This window comes from Gekko japonicus, unplaced genomic scaffold (assembly GCF_001447785.1).
Source record: "Gekko japonicus isolate JY-2015 unplaced genomic scaffold, Gekko_japonicus_V1.1 scaffold773, whole genome shotgun sequence".
Lineage (NCBI taxonomy): Eukaryota > Metazoa > Chordata > Lepidosauria > Squamata > Gekkonidae > Gekko > Gekko japonicus.
The window spans coordinates 226788-239768 of NW_015161427.1; positions in this window are offsets into that span (position 1 = coordinate 226788).

Sequence of the window (12981 nt, forward strand, 5' to 3'; positions counted from 1 at the left end):
CCGGGGGGCCCAGGGAGGGGGGAAAAGCTTCGCCCCGCTCCCCCCCCGCCGTTGTAGCTGCTGCCCAGAGCCCTGGGCAATATTGCCTTTGGCAATCATGGATTCTCTGTTGGCAATTATGCCCCTACTAGGAAAAAGGCCCGTTGTGGGGAAAAATACAACAACCTCTAGAAAGAGGCTCTGGACGGGTGCCCCAGCCTTGGACACTCAGTGTCCACCATTTTCTCCAGAGGAACTGATCTCTGCTACCTAAAGAAAAGTTGTAATTTTGAGTGATCTCCAGCCCTCACCTGGAGACTGGCAACGATGATTCCCCAGAAGGGAATGGTTGGTTTGGAGGGTGGAGTCTATGGCTTTGTACCTATCCGAGGTCCCACCCCTCCTGAAAAAAAAAACACGCCAATCATCAACCTGCCTTTATATCCCCCATTCTTCAGCTTTCCGCCCCCCCCACACCTGCAGCCTCTCCCCTTCTCTGAAGCCCTAACTGCTACATCACATTGGCTGTCATACTCAGCAGCATATAAGGATACAGAACCCACCATTTTCTCCAGGGGAACTGATCTCTGCCATCTAGAAAGCAGTTGTAATTCTGAGTGATCTCCAGCCCTCACCTGGAGATTGGACACATCTTACCTCAGAACAGCAAACTGTTTAGAATGTTAAGCGGCAAAAGCCACTCAAGTCGCATATGCAAACGACCTCTGTGTTCCGAGGCAAAGGCCAATGAGGCTGCATATGCAAATAACCTCTGTGTTCTGACTGGCTATGGGGGGAGGAGGAACAGCAAACTGTTTAGAATGTTGGAGGCGAGACTCAAGCAATGCAGCCAGTGGATAGGGACAGATTCTGAGTGACACACCAGGACGCCAACCAATTCCGGAGCGTGTGGAATGTTCTAGAGAAGTGCCACCACCATTCGGGTTTTATATATAAGGGAGATGAGCAATCATAGATTCTCTATTGGCAGTTATGTACTCCATTATCCCCTATGGGCAAGCGTCGTCTCCATTATTCCTTATGGGCAGTCATGGATTCTGTATTGGCAATTATGTACTCCATTATCCCCTATGGATAAGCTACCTCTCCATTATTCCCTATGGGCAGTCATGGATTCTCTATTGGAAATTTTGAATTCTCTATTGGCAATTATGTACTGCACTATCCGCTCTGGGCAAGCCTACTCTCCATTATTCTCTATGGGCACTCATGTATTCCCTATGGGCAATCGCTGTCCTTAGTTTTAGTACGTCCCGCATCAAAGGAGGTCTGCTGTTTGCAAGTAGATCAGACATGCACAAACCAAAAGCCCCCTTTAAATCTCTTGCACTTTTAAGTCACGGGGAACACACCGGAAGAGTTGCTTCAGCACACTTTAACCATATTTCTAATATTTTCTCTGATAAACCTAAGGCTGCCAACCTCCAGGTGGGGCCTGGAGATCTGGAATTATAACTGACCTCCAGTCCACCCTTTGGAAAGACTGGCTGCTTTGAAGGGTGGACTCTACAACATTGTACCTCACTGAGGTCTCTCACCAAACCTTCCCCCTAGGTTCTGACCCCGTTTCCAGGAAATTCCCAAACCATAGTTGGCAACCTTACCCACCAGGGCATCTGTCAAAACCTTCCTTGATGCCCATCAAGTATATTTAGAAAGTGGGTGTGGCTATATGGCTTCCCATTGGCCACTGGAGATCAATGGACTAAGCAGGTTAAAAAAACATTGCTTCAGAGGCAACTATCACTGCGGCGGTAGCTTTGTTCTCTACGAGCCTGTAGACAGGATTTTGTGGCTTGTGGGGAAAAAATGTTTCCAGTGGGGCTGCCATTATTTGCCATGATGAAAGGGGGGGGGGGGTAATACGCATCCCTCTCCCTCCTGCAAGATTTAAAGAGCCCTTCAGCTGAACAGCAGGGGGCATGTGGCCCTTTGGGGAAGAAGCAGGGGCATTGCACATCCACAATCCAGGCAGCGAATTTGCAGCTTGGAGTGCATGTGCACAAGGGCACTTCTTCTCAAAAGCATTTAAAGGGATCCTTTAAAGGGATCAGCTGAGGGGCCCTTTAAATCTTGCAAGAGGAGAGGGAGAGGGATGCGTGCCACCCCCACTTCTTCTCAAAAGCATTTAAAGGATCACTTTAAATGTTTTTGGGAAGAATGGGGGGGGGCTTTAAGGAGTGGGGGGGGCTTTAAAGAAGGTGGCTGGCCCTTTAAGGAAGGAGTCAGAGCCCCAATTGCCCCATCCTAGCTACAGGCCAGGTTCTCTCTCACTCCTCTTCCCCAACATTTTTTAAATTATCTGCCTTCTTCCCCTATTTGGGCTTCCTCTGTGTGTGCAGCGTTGCCTTTTGTGTCAACCATCATCATCAGGCATGAAACCAAGCCTGCTTCTTTAACAAATTGCCCAGGTTGAGAAAAGCCAGTAGATCTGCTATCATTCTTTTTGCAGCACCACCCATGTATCCATCTTCTATTTCCCCTGTACTTCTTTAGTTCCCCCCCCTCCCCAATACAAGAACTTGTGGGCACTCAATGAAATTGCTGAGCAGTCGGGTTAGAACGGATAAAAGGAAGTACTTCTTCACCCAAAGAGTAACACATGGAATTCACTGCCACAGGAGGTGCGGCAGCTACAAGCATGGACGGCTTCAAGAGAAATTGGATAAGCATACGGAGCAGAGGTCCATCAGTGGCTATTAGCCACAAGTTATAGATAGGAACTCTTGGTCTGGGGCAAGTGATGCTCTGTATTCTTGGTGCTGGGGGGGGGGGAGGAGCAACAGTGTGAGGGCTTCTAGTGTCCTGGCCCCACTCGTGGACCTCCTGATGGCACCTGGTATTTTGGGCCACTGTGTGACAGAGTGTTGGACTGGATGGGCCACTGGCCTGATCCAACATTGGCTTCTCTTATGTTCTTATGTCCCCTTCTCCACACTAGTCAACAGCATCAATACAAGGCTTTTACTTTCCCTGCAGCTTACACACATTGAAGGTGACTCAGGCTGAGCTGAGTCCAAAACAGACTCCAAAAACTTGTGCGGGGCAACGATAGTCTCCCAGCTGGTCAGCAAAAGGGATGATAATTCACTTTCACCAGAGAGAGCCTGGACAATAGCCCCAGAAAGCGGCAGCTAGGCTCTGGCCCTTATAATGTGCAGCCTAAAATAAAATTACATGTTGACTATTCTAATATTATGATCTAGTGTGTAATGTGCCAGATTTCACAGGTACCCCCCCTACTTTTGGTAGCTTTATGGTATAGTCATATGCCAGGATAGAACTAAGCACATCCAACTACATTAGTTTCAAAGCATTTAATTTTGCGTTAGAGTGTGACCGTTACTCCACAATGGCCAAACACCAAAAATTTAAAAGCAATGAGGAGAGCCGTTCTTTTGGTTACGTATACAGTAAAAATTTATTTGCATGTCGTACAGCTCAAAAGAAACTTCAGCTACAGTGTGCAAGCTGGACTGTGTACTGTATGAAAGCCTTTTTGCAGATAGGATGTCTCATGCTGAATAAGTAGCATTTCCTGACAATCAAAATAATTGACATCCTGATTTTTCCCAGAAGGCAAAAAGTGTGAGAAAATACTGATTTACTAGGTTAAAAAGTAAAATACCAAAAAGCATGATATTTAAATTTACTTAAGATGCAAATGTACATGTTTATGGCTATCAGCTGCCAACTTCATGTATAAAACTTACATAGGGTATATTTTAATAGACAGGAATTTAGTCTTTTGGAAAAGTCACAAAAGACAAACTGTGCAGCTACTTCCATAGACTGTAGAGCAATGTGCCCTCTAAGCTGTGGAGTCCTGTGAGCAAAAATTCTACTTTGTGAACTACTGGCATTAAAGTTGTGAACAGGTGGCTACTGCATAAATTAGTTTGCTCTGGAACCATCCTTCCTGGGCTAATACAAAAATGTGAAAAAACTGTGAGCTAGCTCACACTAACTCAGTTTAGAGGGAACACTGCAAGTCCCCCACCCCCAGTGATATGATAGTGCACAAGTTCTGATTTATCTTGTTTGCTACACAAATGAGTCCTGAGGGCGTTAGTGGCATTAAACTTTAAGTTGCTGTAGGAATATGCTGTGACAAGATTTGTAGTTCTACCCTCCCCAAAAAACCACTCTGAAAGACATAAAGAACTCTTTCGGGAACACAAGATTGTTAGTGAAAAGTTATCTTGCAAAGGAGTAATCCAATATAGGAAATTCTTTGAACATGTCTTTGCAGTAATTTAGCAACTTGAACTAAACACATGACATCACTAAGAAGTTTAATACCACAGAAGTTTTATTTGCACTATGAACACCATTTTCAAAGAACTGAACTAAATCTTTGTCATAATTCCTCCAAGACTGGGAATAAATGCCAGTAATGACTGTAATCCTCACGTATATACACACAATTGAATCCAAGACTGTTCAGCCAGTCTTCAAGTACATGTATGTTAACTCACTAGGGACTGAACCATATGATACAAGTGTGGGAGCACAATCTCCCACCTCCCCATCTTCTACTATGAAGAATTACATGGCTTGCTTCCAGTTTTACTAGATATGTCAAACAATGCCCACTCTAAGCTGTGCGCAAAAATTCTACTTTGTGAGCTCCTGGCATGAAAGCTGTGAGCGAGCGATTTGGCTACTACTGCATAAATGAGTTTGCTCTGGAGCCATCCTTCCTGAGCTAAGACAAAAATGTGTGAGCTGGAGGCTAGAAAACTGAGCTAGCTCACACTAACTCAGCTTAGAGGGAACACTGATGCAAGGTAAGTTTAGAAAGCAATTTTTCAGCTTTAAGTTCAGTTTAAAAAAAGCTGGGGGGGGGGCTGAAGTCCTAGCACAGCTGTAAAAGCTAGTTTCTGCATATCATCAGTTTCCATAATACATTAGTGCATTTGGTATCAGATGAAGTGAATGCTCTGGGTCACTAACTCCTGCACAGATGTACTTCATGTACATTCAAAGGAACACTTTGTTGAAGACAGCTTACTTTGTAGTGGTAGTTCTCTTTTATGGCTCAGAAAGTTTATTGCTTTGGCAAAGTTCTTCCCAGTTTAAATGGGAGATAGTAAACACTTGTATTTACCAGCATCCATTAGTCATATCCTTTTTCTGTTGGATACACCAGACCTTTGTACCCATCTCCAGTGGAGTGCATCTTTTCCAGTTAATCACTGGAATGATGAGATCCACTTTTACCAGTCCAATCTTTACAATAACATCAGACATTATATCCTTCTTAACTGCCTGGTGGAGATGAGCTGGGCCAGTGTAGTATATTAGACTGTTTTTGGTCCTCTCTGGAGGGCAGTTTTCAGAAGATGCTTTTGAATAACTTTTGTTCAACCACCTGGTCACTGGTTTATAAATTTTTGCATGATTCCATTGTTAGGGCTGGATTGAGTCTCAGTCCTCTGCTAAAACTCTGCAAAACCTCTGGCACACCTATAATACTTTAATATCTATAGTAATTAGCCTATATAGTTGAAACTTTGGTTCTGTTCTGCTCCCAGGAAACTTCAAGCTGCTGCTATGTGCAGTGCATGGCCTTCAGTGGACACGACTTTGCCTCCTGTGACTTCTGCCTACTGGGAATATTTATACTTTACAGCAGTCAGAAGTCACTCCATGATAAAAAAGAAAAGATTGGCTCTGTTCCTAAAGCACGTGAGTTTCTGAGAACACAGCTGGGGGAACCAGCGGAGGACAAGGAAGAAGAAAGCAAATCGGATGGCGGGTTACGCTTGGTGTCTTCTGACGAGGACTCTCTCTCTGAAAAGGGGGCGGCAGCCCCCAAAAGTCCATATAAATTGAGGATAAGAAAAGATATGAGAAACTAAAGGCTGAAGTACTCTGAATTGTGCCTGAAAATTTAGTAATAACTTAGGGATGCTCTGAGGGTTTCATTTAACAGATAAATGGATGGTTAAGAGATAAATAACTTAGCATAACCGACTATGTTCAATGTATTACTAGCATTTTAGATTAACATTGAGATAAGCTGATGTATTGATCTCCCACTCTTGGGGTTTTAGTTATTAGTGGGTTTCTTTTCTTTCTCCTTAGATGTAGTTTCCCTTCCTATATTTTCAGTTATAGTTTGTAGTCTTGTGAAAAAAACAAATAATACTCTAAGGGCTGACTTTTTTGTATATGTCAGATGTATGTGAAATGCTTGTCACAGACTTGATTGACAGTTACATTAGCTTCAGTGGGTGAAATAAAGTACTTAATGTCTGAATTAGTTTGATTCGGGGTTGTTCTGATAACTACCCACAGCTATGGGTCTTGGCAGAATAACCAAGAATATCCTTTATAGAATTACAAGTACACTATTTATGTATTTGGGGATGTGTTGAAATATTCTGTGTTGATTATTGAAATGCTACAAAAATGTTTTCTGACTAAAGAATGTGTAATGGAATAAATTGAGTTTTGGTTTAGAACTACTGTCTTTCTCTCCTTTGATGAAATTGGGAAGTCAGCTTCTCTCCCTCCCAAAATTGAACACAGTGGGAATGAGGGTGCATGAAAAGGTTCCTGCACCCCACATTTCCCCATCACTGTTTAATATAATCATGAAACTGTTGGGAGAAATCATCTGGAAATCTGGGGTGAGATGTCACCAAGATGCTGATAACATTCAACTCTCCCTCAGTATCCAGAAAATCTGTGGGCAAGCTCAGCTGACATTTGGAGACTGTGAAAGTCTGAATAAGGGTAAACCAGGGGTCATTTCCTGCAGGAGCACACAGGAGCAGAGCTCCGGCAGTAAAGAGCCCAGGGGGCAGGCACATGCAACAAGCCCCAGCCCCCGCTCTCAGCAGCCCTCAGTCAGAGCAAGCAGCAGCCAGGTAAGTTCCAGCGCTCCCCCCGGCCCCCCAGTCCAAAACAGTCCAGTGGCACCTTTAAGACCAAGTTTTATTCAGGTACAAGCTCTCCCTCCTCTGCGAGGACAGATCTGCATGTCCCCCCCCCCAATAGCTAGCAATCCAATACAGTCCAGTGGAGCCTGAGCGGTGGGTGTTGCCTTCTGAGACACTTCTGGTGATGTCAGGGGGTGTGGCATATGCAAATAACTTACGTTAAGGAGTTATGGTAATAAGCTCCTGCACCTCTTTTTCTACGAAATGACCCTTGGGGTAAACCAAGATTAAATCCTGGTAAAAGTTTTGCTTTGGGTTGGGATGATGTGGATCCTATTCAACTGACACTAGATAGAACAGCTTTGCAGTCTGTGAGCTCCTGGATGTCTTATTGCCCCTGGATACCCAGTGGAGACAAAGGCTGCCAGGAGTTAAAGTTTCCAACTTAGGTTGGTTGTTCAATGTAGCTTTCTTTGGAAACCAGGTAGACTACATTAATAGTAGGAGAGCCAGTTTGGTGTAGTGGTTAAGTGTGTGGACTCTAATCTGGGGGGACTGGGTTTGATTCCCCACTCCTCCACTTGCACCTGCTGATGTGACCTTGGGTCAGTCACAAGCTCTGGCACAGCTGTTCCTGAAAGAGCAGTTTGTGTCAGAGTTCTCTCAGCCCCACCCACCTCACAGGGTGTCTGTTGTGGGGAGGGGAAGGGAAAGGAGTTTGTAAGCCGCTCTGAGACTCCAAGTGAAGGGCGGGGTATAAATCCAATCTCTTCTTCTCTTCTTCTTCTAATACACTATGTGGCTCTGTATTTGAAGATGATTCAGAAGCATCAACTTGTTCAGGAGATGGCTGTTGGAATCCTAATAGACTAGCCATAGTAAACATATCACTCCCATCACTAGCCATAGTAAACATATCACTCCCATCCTATGCGAATTAATTTGGCTACCATGTTACTTATAAGCACATTACATAAGCCCTGTTCTGAAGCAGTATGTGTGCACACAAAAGCTTATACCCAAAATAAAACTTTGTTGGTCTTAAAGGTTCTGCTGGACTCAAATTTTGTCTTCTTGTTGTTAGAGTGAATGCATGTACATATCCTGCCTGTACATCTGTTTGTAAGAAACAGAGAAGATGTGTCCACTTGACAAATGAAACTGAGGAACAATACCTGAATAAATGTGGAGTCTGTATCACCCGCTGTATATGTGCATTGACCACAACATGAGAATCACTCAATGCACATAGAAAGATCAAGTATACACTGTACTCATACATGCGTTGGGTGTAACTTGTGAAAGGGCCAAAACATTGATGATAACCAGCTCATGCTCTTAGGACATCTGAGGGAACTCTGCTCTGTGAAACCCTAGTTAGGGAAATCTAACTGGTAGAAACCTACAAGGGCTTCCTTAGCTACTATACCTGCACTGTTACTTCACTGAAAGCCTCTTGTCAGCTGAATTTTTTTTAAGGTTCAGAATGTTTTTTAAGGATAGTTGTATTGTAAAATGATTGTGTTTTTTCTTTTCTTTCTTTCTTTTATGGGAGACGGTATGGCGTAGTGATCAGAGTATCAGACTAGGATCTGGAGATCCACTCTGTCATGGTTGACCTTGAGCCAGTCACAGAAACTCAGCTAACCTATTACACAAGATTGTTGTGAGGAGAATGAAGTAAGCTGCTTCATTCCCACTGGGGAAAATAAAAGGTGTATTTCGAAACATTTTTGTAAGCCACATTATTTTAAATAGAAAGGTGGGATATAAATGTTCATATAGAAATAAGAAAGGGGCCTACAGTTTGTTCTGATTTTTTTTTAACTCACTTCAAGAATTCTACTGTCATGTGCAGATGACAACTGATAATTAGCGGCAACACATAATTTTCATATGTGTGCATAAAGTTCCATAAAGCACAGCTGATTTATGGCAACCCCATAGGGTTTTCAAGGCAAGAGATATTCAGAGGTGGTTTGCCATTGCCTGCCTCTACATCACAACCCTAGTACTCCTTGGAGGTCTCTCATCCAAACAGTGACCAGGGCCGACCCTGCTTAGCTTCCAAGATCTGATATCAGACCAGCGCCTACACTATCCAGGTCCAGGTAATTTTTACAATATGTGGTACTATACCCAGGAAGTTCCTCAGAAAGTGAATGATCAACAAAGCAGATTTTAGGAGGTACTCAAACATTTGTCTTTGAAATTTTATTACAAAAATATATTTGCAAACATACAAAATTCTCAATGAAAAATGTTCATTCTTAAACATATGGAATAACTTAATATTTGCCAACATAAGATGGTACAAATTACATACATATTACTGAAATGTTACCAATGCATTATAGTTTTTTAAAAATTGCTCAGATAACACTGGGCATGATCCGGTCAGCTGCAGCACCTCTATGTGGAATCCTATAGGCCCAGAACTTTATTTTCCACCATTCCCTTCTGTCTATGCACAGGAACAGAATCTGCACCAAAACCGAGGCACGCACAGACCTTCCATCTCCCCATATGCCCTCCCCACAATGCTTTTTATATGCATGCTGAAGTGGGGAAGAAAAAAAAATCAAAGACTCTGCTGAGCTTAGTGAAACTGGCTGGGATCATGCCTATTGTTTTCCAAAGGTTGTTACGTAAAATGCCAAAAATCTGAAGCACTTCAAAATCTCAAACATGCGAGTGCAAATCAAAGTGGTAAACCCAGACACTGAGTATAGTGTGCATTTTAAACTACCATGTGCCCATATGTTAAATTGTTAAAAAACAAACTACAAGGGAAGTTTATTGCAATTTTTTTTCAACTTAAAAGGATATTGCATCTTAACATTTTCACAAAGATGTAAAAAACTGAGGTGAAATATATATTGCACACACTCCTCTTTTTAAAGATATGCTTAAGAAGCAACTCAGGTAGCTGACAAAAGGCGGCTGTTTGTGCCAATACTTTTTGCATTAAAACACTCTTCATTAAATACTTCTTTTTTAAAAGTTCCTGAATGCCCCACATGTGGTATTGGTGGATTTCAAGAACATATTAAACCAGAGCAAACTGGGGAAATTACCATTTAGTATATTTGAAATCTCATACCTATTGCTGAAACAGAACTTAAACAGCTTTTCTGTTTCATCTGACTCAGTTCCTTCACAGATTATTTTGTAAGATAAGTTCCCAAAATATATGTCAGGCACATAATAATACAACACTATATTATTGATGTAATAGCCTTTACTTACATAACAGCAATAAGTCTTTGAATAACCTTGCAAATTTTAAAGCCACTTTTGAGTAGATGAATATTAAGATTTTTTTTTAAAGCTGCATATAGGCAACAGAAAAATACATGCTTAGATAAATATTCAGTATTTTGCAATATAGTCTAAATACTTTATTCTTGGGATAAAAGGGAGAATAAAAGAAGCACCTTTCCAAAGCAACATCTTGAATTGATGGAACAGGCTGATTAATTAACTATGTATTTGTTATTGTTGCATGCAAGAAGAATAAATGTTTTGTTAAACCAAGCTTTGACTAAAGAAAACATAGGTACTCAAACAAGAACTTTCCAGCAGTTTCCAGATTTTGTAAACATTTGTTATTTTACGTTACAGCTGAGTTCCCTCCCAAAGCAATTCTTAAAGAGGTTTCATGGTTAAATGTTTGTCACATAACAACAAGCAATAAGAGCACTAGTGTGGTACACTGAATGTTACTAACAGTGCTTTTATATTGTGTAGGACACCTTTGTTCTTCCAGCTTGAGTCTGCTACATACACAAAAGTTGTAACATCAATGTGCGTAAAAATTCAAAGATTAAAACTTATGTATAAAAGAGTTTACCCAGTAACTAATGAACTTCTGGCTAACAAAATCCTCTTTGCAAGTGGAGAACTATTTCTGATGCTGTATATACTTTGAAGAACTGAGAAGTCTGATCTACCAGCTACTAGTAGAGATTACAGTGCAAAAATATTAAATTGGGGAAGTACACTAGAGCAACAGAAATGTCACTGCTTCTTATAGAAATATTCCCTTTTCCTTTAAGGACCTTTACAGTACATTCAATATCAAGGAACCCTTCATAGTTTAATTTTGACAGGTCTTTGGGCAGGTTTAATGGTTGTGACCGAGTTCAACGCAAGCATTATGTTTATTTTATATTAAACTCTTGTTAATGGTTGGTAAAGTTTTTTCCCCATCACAATAAGTAAGGACTGCTCGTTTATTGAATCTTTACTATCAATATACACAACACGAGATATTTGGCTCCAGTGATACAGCCAATGAAAAGGTATTCTACAGTGCAATCCTAAACAGAGCTGCATCCTTCTAAGCCCACTGAAATCAAAGGAAATGTAACTCTTCTTAGGACTGCACATTAAAACTACTGCTCTGTTCTTTCTGGCAGAAGGTTTAAGATCAGAATAAATCTCTGAGATAAACAAGCTTTTTTCCCACCATGGTACACTATTTAATATCCAACAAGTGACCACCAGAGAGCTCTCCTGTTTCTTACATGGGGTTAAAAAGCCTGGAGAGATTCATTTCAATTTTATTATTAAAGCCAATAAATCAGTCAAACTTTCATGTCACTATAAATGTTTATTTCCCTGAATTCTGCACATGTTTCTACTATAAAATTCTATGTTTAAATAGAAACACTAAATTCGAAGCTTGAAAAGGAGGCTCTCTCAAAGGCAGATTTTACTAAATAAAATCAAAATTATATCCAATAAAACCGCTCAAACTCAAGTACCTATTTTGATTGATTTTAAAAAATCAACACACCGGTTATACCAAAACAAACTGATTTGTATGGAGTTATGATTAAAACTTGGCTAATGAATTAGTTAAAGTATCTGCATCTCAGTGATATCATCCTTACATTAAGATTAAAGAGGTGCGTTCTTCTCCAAATTCTATTGAAAGGTATGAAGCTTGTAGAAGAGCCCAGCAGGGCCTCTTTGTGCAAACTCTTCCCATTTCAATAGCTCATAAAGGAAACAAATATGCAGAACCAAAAGAATGCTCTTTCTTCCAATTTCAGCAATGCTTTGAAAAACAAGCAGTGCAGGTTGACTGGTTAAATTCACTAGAAAATTACCTTTCACAATATAAAACAAAGACTTTTCTACTTAAAAAAACCTTATTCTTTAAAGTTACTATTGCTTGAATAAATCGAGATCTATTCTACACTAAAGTATTGCTAGCTACCATCACATGCCATAATGAAATAAATATAAGTCATGGAGAGATCCAATAGCAGCATATAAAACAATTAGAAATCAGAGACAGACTTCCTTTGGGAAGAAGTGGTATACTATGAATGATAACATATCTAGAAGAATTATGCGCAACACCCTGCCAAGAGGTGGGTGGCATCAGACTGAACCTGTCGCTTATATGCCCAGTTTTAACAATAAATGAACATGTATATGCTTTTCTCTAGAACTGATCCATCCTTTCTAAGGGCAAACCTCATTTGCACTTTACCTGGATAGAACAATGAAATGACCACACTGATGTTCTATTCATTCCTAGTTTGTTCTTTTTAAAAGTATCTTTTAAAAATAAACACACAGGCAATTGGTAACCGAATAGTTGATAGCCTGTTTTGATTCTGTATTTGCAAAATGGAATCCCTAAGTCATCTCTGCATTCTGTGGGAACTGGTTTCTTGATCCATTATCCTCATCAAGTCCATTCAGCTCCAGGATGAAATAAATCAACTTAAAAAAACCCTGCAGGTTCATTCCCCCCAACCCCTAAAGAAAGTCTCTCCACAGTTCTTTCCAGTAGCAGACAATTTTACAAATTCAGTCATCTTTACTGTGCTGCTAAATGCACAGTTCAGATCACATTTATCCCAGTTATTCAGAAGTGAAGAAAAATGGAGGACTAAATCATTTTAATTTACTCACTTAAATGTCCTCCAAACTAATGTGCTATTAAACAATAAGACAACTTTTTCCACACAGAAATAAAATCCTGCTGGTGATGATCACAGTGAAACCTAGATTACCTCTGAGAGCATTACAGAAGTTCCTCTAAGAAACAACGCCTCCCTAGAGTCAGAAC